The sequence below is a fragment of the Sinocyclocheilus rhinocerous genome, unplaced genomic scaffold (assembly GCF_001515625.1).
Source record: "Sinocyclocheilus rhinocerous isolate Xijiao unplaced genomic scaffold, SAMN03320098_v1.1 scaffold285, whole genome shotgun sequence".
Classification (NCBI taxonomy): Eukaryota; Metazoa; Chordata; class Actinopteri; order Cypriniformes; family Cyprinidae; genus Sinocyclocheilus; species Sinocyclocheilus rhinocerous.
This window is the reverse complement of record NW_015630288.1, coordinates 390,444-401,586: the sequence shown is the minus strand read 5'-3', so window position 1 is coordinate 401,586 and position 11,143 is coordinate 390,444. Positions and strand designations below refer to the sequence as shown.

General features: G+C 35.9%; 1 protein-coding gene across 1 annotated transcript in view; it reads right to left on the bottom strand.

Moving 5' to 3' along the window:
* The window catches only part of astn2 (astrotactin 2), a 539,680-nt gene that overhangs the window by 212,569 nt on the left and 315,968 nt on the right, over nucleotides 1–11,143 (bottom strand). The gene's annotated exons all lie outside the window — the stretch shown is intronic.

Below are 11,143 nucleotides of genomic sequence, written 5' to 3'. Positions count from 1 at the left end.
CTAAAGCAAAATGTTTACAAACATTATAAACACAGTTATTAGTTTCTCTCCACAACAAATCCTCTAAAGTTAAGGCTATGTGTTTAGGCTATAAAAACATCAATCCAAAAACAAATTAAGGTGAAACTGATGCCTAACTCTTTCATTCAGCACAAATCCAAATGTTTACATATTCGCGACATATCTGGATGCTAAAATATTATTTATTATAGGCTAGGCTTTGTACTTTCATCGACGTAAAACATCATCCTTCACATTGGCTATATCAGCACAGAGAGGCGCTGGTCACGCTGAATGCAACAGATTGTACAATGGAGCAGTGTACCTTTTTATATGTTTCTTTAACTGTATTTTATTTTGATATTGAACAGGCTCCAATGTCGCAAAAATATGTTGTGTCTGTGTGCGCGTGACGCACCGGCACGATATCATACCAACGCTGGTTGGTTATACAGATAGAAGCAAGACATCATTCAAAACGGTCAAGCTTTTGCAAAATAAATAAAACTGTAAAATAAATAAAACTGTAAAGCTTTTAAAATAAAGAAAACTACTTTCTGCCGTCTCGATTTCCTTTCCAAGAACTTTGGAACGCGTCACAATGAACCGTTACTCACACATTTTTTTTGTTTAGTTTTGTTAATCTGTCAATGATTTAAGCGAAATATATGTCATGCCTATAATTCTATTCCTTTTTATGTAAGCCTATAGTTTTATTCTGTTTTCTCGGTTCACAGAATCGCTGCAGGTGCGTGTGATCTGTTGAATCCTTCTTACACCATCCTTCGATAAACTAACTCCGGTGCATTGCCATTGCGACTTACCTATGATGAGTTCTTGAGCGCAGGGAATTTCACTCGTTGGATGCGTCAGCATCACATTTGCACAGGCCGTACTATTGGAATTCGTGATTGGTTGACAGCAAATTTCAAATATTAAATGGAACGATAAAATAATGATGTTAAACGGTTAATGGCCATTTCAAATTTTCGATTCTGTTCGGAACTAAAAAAATTTATTTAGTCCCCCCCCCATAGCATATTTTTGTTCTATAATATTTTTTTTATTTTTATTTTGCATAAATTTCATGGTACTAATTAATATTCATGCAACAATTATGATCAATTCCGTCCCATTGGAAAATAATGCATTTTTTTTTTAAATATATTTTTATATTACTTTACAATTATTGCAGTATTTCATGTTAACATAGAGTCAATGCCTTTAAAATCAAATTTTTGAAGCCAGATTAGTGCCATCTGGTGGGAGTAAAATAAGAAAAACATCTGCAAATCCATGGTTTAGCCCATATAATCATATATAGCTCTATATAAAAGTCCTATACATTCTCTAATTATTTTTAGACATAAATAGTTATTTTTATTAAGTTGTGGGTTTAGATATATATTTAAACATTCTCAAAGACAACTTTTTGTAAAATTTAGATTTTTTTTTTTTTGGAAATGTTGATTTGAAGCATCAGTTTTTGAATTATTATTACTACAGTCAAACCTGAACACAGAGGAAGCATTTTGTTACACAACACATTAAAATTATATAAAAATGTAACAAAAATGAACAGGAATGTTTTATCAGAGCTTAATTCTTCTGGGTCTGATCTGATTTCAGTTTTCTGACTCATTTTGGCTATATGGTTATAGACATACCAATTAATTTGAGTGTGTATAATTGTGTATGTGTGCGTCTGTGAGTCTGTGTGAGTGGATGTGTCTGCTTTGCAATCTTGGGGCCCTATCATACACCCGGCGCAATGCGGCGCAAGTGTTTTTGCTAGTTTCAGCCCGAAGCAGTTCTCATTTTCCCGTCCTGCGCCGCATTGTTTAAATAGCAAATGCATTTGCGCCCATTTGTGCGTCCATGGGCGTGCTAGTCTAAAAAAAGAGGTGTGTTCAGGCGCATTGTTGGCTCGTTGCTATTTTGAGGAACTGAAAATAGACTGCGCCATAGACCAACTCAAACCTGTTCTAAAGTCTGGCGCAATATTTTTTCTTTGTTATTTAAAGAGCACGTTAGTAATATGCGCCTATAGGGGGGTGCACAATGTGCGTACACTTTGCTTATTACACACACAGGGACGCGCAGCAGCACACAAACATTTTTAAAAATGAAAAATTACATTTCCATGTAAATAGCGAAACCACCATGGCGCGAGCGCAACTGGACTTTAAAGGGAATGGGAGATGAGACTCTGATTGGTTTATTGCACGTTACGCCCAAAAAACACCCAATACTCATTAAGAGAATAGAGACAACACGTTTAGACCATGCGCCCGGGCGCGCCGACCATTTTCCCGTCATTAAACTAGCAAAAGTGGATTCAGACACGTCGTGAGTGCACCTGCGCCGTGCACTTTAGACCATGTGCTTAGATCATTAAAATAGGGGCCTTGATGTTTTAAAGTGTAACCCTTTCCTTGCTGTCCACATTTTTACTGCATTGTAGTTGAATTATTGCTTTTATTTTAATATTTGCTGTGTCACAGTCACACCAGTTCATAAGTGTGTGTGCATGCGTGTGTGTGTGTGAGTGGATGTGTTGGTTTTGTACTCTTGATGTTTTAGAGCAAATCAACACCCTTCCAAGTAAACAAAAACGTGCTGCTCAACTTTGGCAGCTCTCGGCTCCCCCTGCATCTGCTCGAGTTCCACACGGAGCTCTGAACATCAGCCCTGTTTGCCAAATGCGACAACACAGGAATACGAGTCCCAGACGTGGAGGACAAAGACGCAGAGAGATATACAGGTGGGTGGAGGGGGAAAATAACGGGTTAGAGCATGCGAATGCTCTGCCTCTCGCAGATGGCTGGGTTAAAAAAAAAAAAAACAAGGGACTTGGAAGCAAGTAAAAACTCTACAGTAGGCAACAAAACAATATACAGCTGTTCAGAGGGCATGAGGCTGATATTAATAGTTTGAAAATGCATTTCACATTCATCTCAGTTGTATTTCCTGGAAACGGATTTTGTGTACTTCAGAAATAACTACATAAAGGTTAAAGAAACATTGCAGCTAGATGCCCCCATCACCTTTGCATCAAGACCTGAATGTAAGGGAAATCTTGAAGGACGAAAATGCAGAGGTTGTTTGCAGATTTTATTACGAGCTCGACCAGATGCCATTATAATATATGTGTGTCATACGACTGACCTCCAGCACACAAACCACATTGACGGACAAACTAGTGATGCGAGAAGTGAAGCTTTGACACTCTGAATCAATTGAACTAATCTGCAAAATGTTTCACGAAGAGTTCAGAACTTGACAATGTGAGAAGCTCTACTGTTTAAAGCCATGTCAGTGCAACAACAATAAAGTTAATTGCACAGATCCTAAAAAAATGCCAGTGTTTTGATTAAGGTTTAAACTACACTTTATTTTAATGTATTAGATGGCATTACGTGTAGTTAATGTGTAATTACACTGTAACAACATCACTTTAAAGGAATAGTTCACACAAAAATGAAAATTTACTTAAAATGTACTCACCCTCAGGCCATCCAAGATGTAGGCTAGATGAGTTTGTTTCTTCATGGGAACAGATTTGGAGAAATGTAGCATTAGTTGCTTACCAATGGATCCTCTGCAGTAAATGGGTGCCATCAAAATGAGAGTCCAAACAGCTGATAAAAAAAAACAAAAAAACATCACAGTTGTCCACAAGTAGTCCACATGACTCCCGTCTACCAGTTAACAGGTTGTAAAGCCAAAAGCTGTGTGTTTGTAAGAAACAAACCCATCATCATCACCCATCACAAACCTGTTTTTAAATTCAAACCATCACTTCTGTCCAAAATACGAGTCCATAATCCACAATAATATTTATCTCCTGATTCAGACCAGATGGCTTTTTTTTTTTTTCTTCTTCTTTTTTTTTTTTTTTTTCTCACTGGAGGAAGCATTATGGACATGTATTATGGACTTGTATTTTTAGTGGAAGCAATGGTCTTAAATAATAAAAAATAAAAAAAGACAGTGATGGATTTGTTTATTACAAAAAACAGCTTTTTTTTTTTTTTTTTTTTTGTATTTAGCATTTTTTTGTGCACTACAACTTTTGTAACATTACTTTTACAGACATAATTTTAAGAATTTTTGGAAAAATTCTATTTTCTACAATACATAATGGCAAACTGTTACAAATCAGATGGTCATCCAGAAGATGAGTTGTCATGTTATTGTTTAACATATGTAAATGCCTGACCTGAGTGCAACACTGAGTGTGACGCCAACTGGACAGTATGTCCCACCCAACCGAGGTGATGCGGGGGAGAAATGAAAGCTCACTACCTCCAATGCCAGATTCATGCTGCTAGCGTTTCCATAAACGGCACAAAAACAAACATGTTTCAGTCTATCACAGTTTCTGTCAGCCTCAGACCAACACATGTTAGTTAGCAGTTAGTGGCTCAGAAAAGCTTTGGCTAGTCTGTGAACACTTCAACAAATAGTTTCTTTGTAAAAAGTGAAAAGTGAAAGTGACGTGACATGTGGCCAAGTATGGTGACCCATACTCGGAATTAGTGCTCTGCATTTATCCCATCCAAAGTGCACACACACAGCAGTGAACACACACACACCGTGAACACACACCCGGAGCAGTGGGCAGCCATTTTTTGCTGCGGCGCCCGGGGAGCAGTTGGGGCTTCGGTGCCTTGCTCAAGGGCACCTCAGTCGTGGTATTTAAGGTGGAAGAGAGCGCTGTACATTCACTCCCCCCACCTACAATCCCTGCTGGTACGAGACTCGAACCTGCAACCTTGGGTTACGAGTCCGACTCTCTTTATTTCCAATTTGAGTAATTCCAGAAAAAAAAAAAGAAAAAAAAAAAACCTAATTAGTAGGCCTATACACTGTAAAAATGCGGTAGCGTACTATTTCTACCTGATCTTACCCTAAACTTTAGTTTTGTTGTTGAAACCCAGTAGACTCAGATTTATTCAGTAATGTAAAAATAACATTTCTGATTTCAGTAATAAAATGAGTTAATTTAGATTTTACCACATGAATCACATATTTTAGGTGTCCTTTTTTCAGTGTACTTAGAATGGTTAATTACACTTTTCTTAAGTATATCTCAACTAAAAGATTAAATACAAATAAAAAAATATAAATTTTTGTATACCTGTCAGTATATGCCATATATCCCAAGTACAATTTAAATTATAAACAAAGTATATTTAAAGTATATAACACTGGCAAGTACATAAAACATATAGTTTGAAGGTATACTCTTATTTTTAGTTTAAAAAAAAGTATGCTAATAGGATACTTGAATAAACTTTTTTCTTTTTTTTGAAGGATAGCTCTCGTAAATTCATGTAATTAAACAGGCCTAAAGCAACAAATAGTGGCAAAACAAACTGAATAACCTGTGCGACTCCAAAAGCCCCATTACCATTCTGTCTTATCTAGCTGTATTGCATTTTGTGCCAATGCAGATACCAAATTCAAGTACAAATAACAGCACTGAGTGGAACAGAGTGACACTACTGTTGTCATCATTAATCTCTCTCGCCTGTCTCTGTCTTTCCTACACAGAAATGAATCACCTCTGCTGGATGGCAACATTGTGCTTGGCCATGATTATCCAACTTATAATTGCCCAGGGTTTGCTCTGAAGTTGATGAATGTGGCTATGCCTGTAATTCATAAATACGTTGCACATCATCACAGATTACAGTCTGTGAGGGAACTCTAGCGAAACCTTGTGCTTTTAATTGAGATACTTAACATGCATGAAAAATGAGGCAAGTCTACACAAGGCAGGTTCATCACACTTACATTCCCCCCAATGGAAGGTACGAATCATTACACACATATTACAGGAGACATAAAGTCAGCGTCCACATTCAGGGGGTTATGCTGAGACCTGCATAATTAAGATTTAAGACAATAAACAAGAGGCTTATTCTCATTATATATAAACATATGTTTTAACAGCATTTTCCATTTCCACAATGCTTCATTTGACAACCAAGTTAGTCAGAATATGTATTTTCACAAAGTAAACAGTATGGAAGCCTATTTCCGCAACTGAACAAGGAAATAAAAAAAAGATAATCCTGACTTTTTATCTCACAATTCAGATTTTTTTTGTTGCAATTGCAAGCTTACATTTCGCAATTCTGAGAAATAAAGTCAGAATTGCCAGATATAAACTTGCAATAGTGAAAGAGAGAGAAAAAAAGTCAGAATTACGAGTTTATATCCTGCAATTCTGACTTTATACTCAAAATTTATTTTATCTCATAATTATGAGAAAAGTGGTCAGAATTATGATATAAAAAGACAGGTAACTGCATGTTAATTGCAATTAAAATATATGACAGTTTACATCTATATTAAATGCAATTAGCTGAACTTTAGATTGCTTTTTTAAACATACTTAAGTATGACATCAGTATATCTTTATATGTAATTTAATAATTAAATTTATTGTCTTTGAAATATAGTTAAAGTGTTACTGCTGAATGTAGGTGACAAGCATTTATGGTAAACTAAAATATACTTTAAAGTAATTTCTGTTGAAACTTGTGTATGTCATGCATTTAAATATATTTGTAATGGTGAAGCTGCAATTTACCATACTGAAAATGGCTGTATGTTTGGCACCGCATATGAAGTATGACAGGATGAATGATCTGCACTGTGTGGAGGACATTAGCTTTTGGTAATGTTCAGTTTGTTGCTTGCATCGAATGCACCATTCATCAAAAGTGCAGTGGCTGTCGCTCGCCCTCTAAGCTTATTGACAGTTTCTTATTGACAGAACAATGGGCTTTGAGAACAGCTGGAGATGCCTGGAGTGGAATTGATTGGGGGATTAATGGAGTGGTTGGGATAGTGCAGCTCTTCAGGGTGGACTGACGTGGACCTGTGGAGTTCAAGGATGTGCCGGACTGACCGCAACGCTAATGGCACGGCTGCTTGTAAATGTCTGGGGATAACATGACCTTAGACAGCTTGAGTCCCTCAAAAGCACTGTCTAACTCATGTGGGATCAGCTTCTATAAACAGCACAGTAAAAATCTATGAGTCACCTAAAACCTGCGGCAGACTTTCAGCGATTGAAGTTCGGGTTCTTGGCATATGAATAACAGTGACAATGGAGATTCCAACAGATAGGCTTGTGGTAATACAATAATGCAGTGCTTTGTCATTGGATTATTGCAGATGAGTATCAATCTGAAAGCCTTATTGTATATCACAAAGGGCTGAAATGAGCGAAGACGTCTTTTTATATTACAAAGATCTCGGCATAGCTCTGATGTAGGTCACCAAAACCAATTTACACTGAGCTCATATTCATATCAGCTCATATTCATTAAATGGTACATATGGCTCAACTCTGTGGGGTTTTGATGGCCGTTTTATCATGCCAGGAAAAAAAAAGAAAAAAAGTAAGAAGCATGATTTAAAGGGACATTGGATTATTGCAGATGAGTATCAATCTGAAAGCCTTATTGTATATCACAAAGGGCTGAAATGAGCGAAGACGTCTTTTTATATTACAAAGATCTCGGCATAGCTCTGATGTAGGTCACCAAAACCAATTTACACTGAGCTCATATTCATATCAGCTCATATTCATTAAATGGTACATATGGCTCAACTCTGTGGGGTTTTGATGGCCGTTTTATCATGCCAGGGAAAAAAAAGTAAGAAGCATGATTTAAAGGGATCATTCACCCACAATGGAAGATTCTGTTATCATTTACTCAGGGCTAGGTTTAGAGCTCTGTTCACTAACCCTAAATAGGAACCATAGTGATGACTGTCTAAGCATCTAATCATAAGTCTTTTACAGTAACTGAATGCATTAAAATGATGAAAATACACCGGCATGTTTTTTGATAAAATGCCCTTCATCCCGTGATCTATTTCTTCAAACTTCTATCCTCCAGACGGCACACAAACAGCACACAATCGATCACCATCTGAGTTTTAAATGCCAAGATTCTCACATTTGCTAATATGCTTGGCTGGTAAATACACAGGCTAGAAATTAGCAAAGTTCTTGGGACAGATCCATTGGTTTTAAGCCTATAATACAGTCATATTCACTTTAATACAATTTGGCAAATACTTTGCTGAAATTTTGAGTCTCAGCTTTCATTCATTATCCATTAACTGTGAATGTAATATATTTAATTTTAACCTTTAAATCCTGCATTTTTTTTCTTGTGCTTTCCTTGGCAATGAACTATGGGAGAAGTGTTTATAAAAAAAAAAAGTTTCTTGAGTTTTGAGTTATCATGACATATTCGCACACAGGATTTCAAATTGTTGGCCAAATTATTGGGAAAACATCACAAACATTACAAATAGTTCTGTGATCTAAAAGTGTATTAAACACAATTAGAATAGCCATAAAGTTATAAGTACTCCATATCTCAGCAATGCACTGTGACATGCATAAATTATGCAGATTATTGTTTATTCTTTGACTCTTTGCTGCTTTAATTTATGTTGGTTTTGTCACTTTTAGTTATTTGGTGATATTGACAGCTCGGTAACACTTTATTTTAAGGTGTCCTTGTTACACATGTTACATGTACTTAATTATAATAACAATTAATAATGCATACTTGCATGCAGGTAACCCTAAACCAAACGCTAATCCTAACCCTAACCATACAGTAATATGTAGTTAATTAATATTACTCAGTACTTAATTGCATAATTACACTGTTACAAGGACACCTTAAAATAAAAGTGTAACCGAGAACTCATATCTTGGTCTTGGTCATCACTGTCATTGTGGTTTGTGTGTTAAAGGTCTGCTAGCCAATGCTAAATATAGGTTAATAAAGTAACAGACAGGTTGTCTATAAGTATACTATGGGGATTTATCAGTGATCTTTCCTGCAGGCTATTTTGTTACACCAGTAAGCAACTGTCTTTAATAGTGAGTCATTGGATCATTCACTCAACCGATTCACTGTTTTATAATAAATGAAAATGCATTTACACATGTCCCAAAATTGGCTAACAATTTGCAAGAGTTAAAGATCACACAAAAAATGAATATACATACAGTACAATACAGTATAGCATAGCAACAATCACAATATATACACTCCATCGGTCCAAACAGCATGAGTATGACAGGAAAAATAAAATGTCTAGACATGTTTTTCCTGCTGGTGAAAACAACTCACAATGACCCGCAGCTCTCATGCACAGATTGTGTATAAACACGACGGAATCAAGCGTTGAGTGTGAACATACACTGGTCACAGGCAGAGAATCACAGCAATCAGCTAACAGTGCAGCGATGCAGCCACTGCAACAACCGCCAAACTACACACAAAAAAGTCAAGACTGTATCCAAGAACATCCATCATGTGTAGCTTGAGACTGAAAAAACATGGGCAATAAGGAACAAAACAAAATATAAACAAACTTGTATCCTCATTATTCGATTATAGTAATTACAATAATTTTGTAATAACTAAGTATTAAACCTGAACCTCCCCCTAAACCTAATCTTAACCCATGTTGCCTTGCATTACCCAGTACTTTCTTAGATAAGTACAAGTAAGTGCACATGCTGTAAAATATAGTGGTAACAGTTTATTTGAAGGTGTCCTTGTTCCACATTACATGTACTTACTATTATAATAACAATACATTATGCATAATTATACGTAAGTAACCCTAAAACAAACCCTAATCCTAACCCTAACCATATAGTAAGTACATGTAGTTAATTAATATTACTCTGTAAATGTATAATTACACTTAAATGTTTAATTACACTGTAACAAGGACAACTTAAAATAAAGTGTAACCAATAAAGTGCTACACCAAATCCTTACCCTAACCCCTAACCATAAGTACATGTTGATAATTAATATTACATCAGTATTTAAATGTAGAAATGCACAGTAGGAGAGAAAAAATGGTAATAGTAATCAAGAAACTTCTTGCACTTAGTTTGGCATTGCACTTATTCTGTTCTAACGTGGTGTAAGGTACAGATATTTAGAAAGAAAGAAAAAAACTACTTGGAATAAAATTAACGTTAACTGAAATTAAATAAAATATAAAGAAAACAATTATAAAATATAAAAAAGTAAAATTTTTGTTAACATATGTTAACATACATTTTAACATAAATTACAATAAAATTTTTTTAATATTAATAAAAACTATAATAGCATAAGTCTTCTCTGGTGCAACAATGTTTGTTGTCTCTTGCCTTTTGGATTTATACCTTGTTTTGCTTTATTTTGTGGAATTAGTCCTCTGCTTTTGCTTTTTGAACTTTGGACTGTTTTGCCTGGGTATTGACTTTTGAAGTTCCCTGCTATCTGTGGATTTTTTTTTTTGGTCCATTTTTAGCTTGAACCTTTACCATTTCTATTGCATCTGAACATCTTTAAAAGTTTAAAATACTTGAAATATTAATCTAATAATAGTAAGAGTACAGTGCATTTGCTTGTCTTCCATTAGTTGAATATGCTGTTTTGTTTTTAGTTGGCTCCAGTCGGCAGCCTTCACTCATGGGTGTTCCCACTGAATCTAATTTGCATAATTAAGAGGAGCTCATTATTCATTGTGCTGTGTGTGATGTGACAGACATTTCCTGTGCAGCAGCAACTAATTATTTTCCAGATACATTACACCGATATAATGTATTCCTCTGAAACTCCACTAATCACTCATAAAATAAGTGTTTCCATCCTCAAAGTTATTATTTTGTCCCTGCCATGATGTTAAGTACTAATTAAGCTTAATAAATCATTCACAACCTTAAGTCAGCAAGTCTGAACGTATGCAAACTGTAAAGTTAGAGTTTGATTGAACTAGTGCTGCATTTTCCACACTTACAGTAAACACTTTGCATACTCACACATTAGAGATAAATTGTGAGAGAGTTGTGAGATGGCGCCGACGGTGATGGCTGCCTCCGTGGCGTGCTCCGCAGTTGTTTTTATGTTTTTGTTAGTTTGTCCTGTCTTTAGTTATATCCCTGCAATCAGTTTCACCAGATACAAATTGCTGGACATTCGGCAGTACACACCACCCGATAGTTCACCGGTTTTTGATTATTCTGATGTTTTGCTGGACATTGTAGTCGGCGGAGCGGCTGTGCTGATCAAGCGCTTCAGCACGC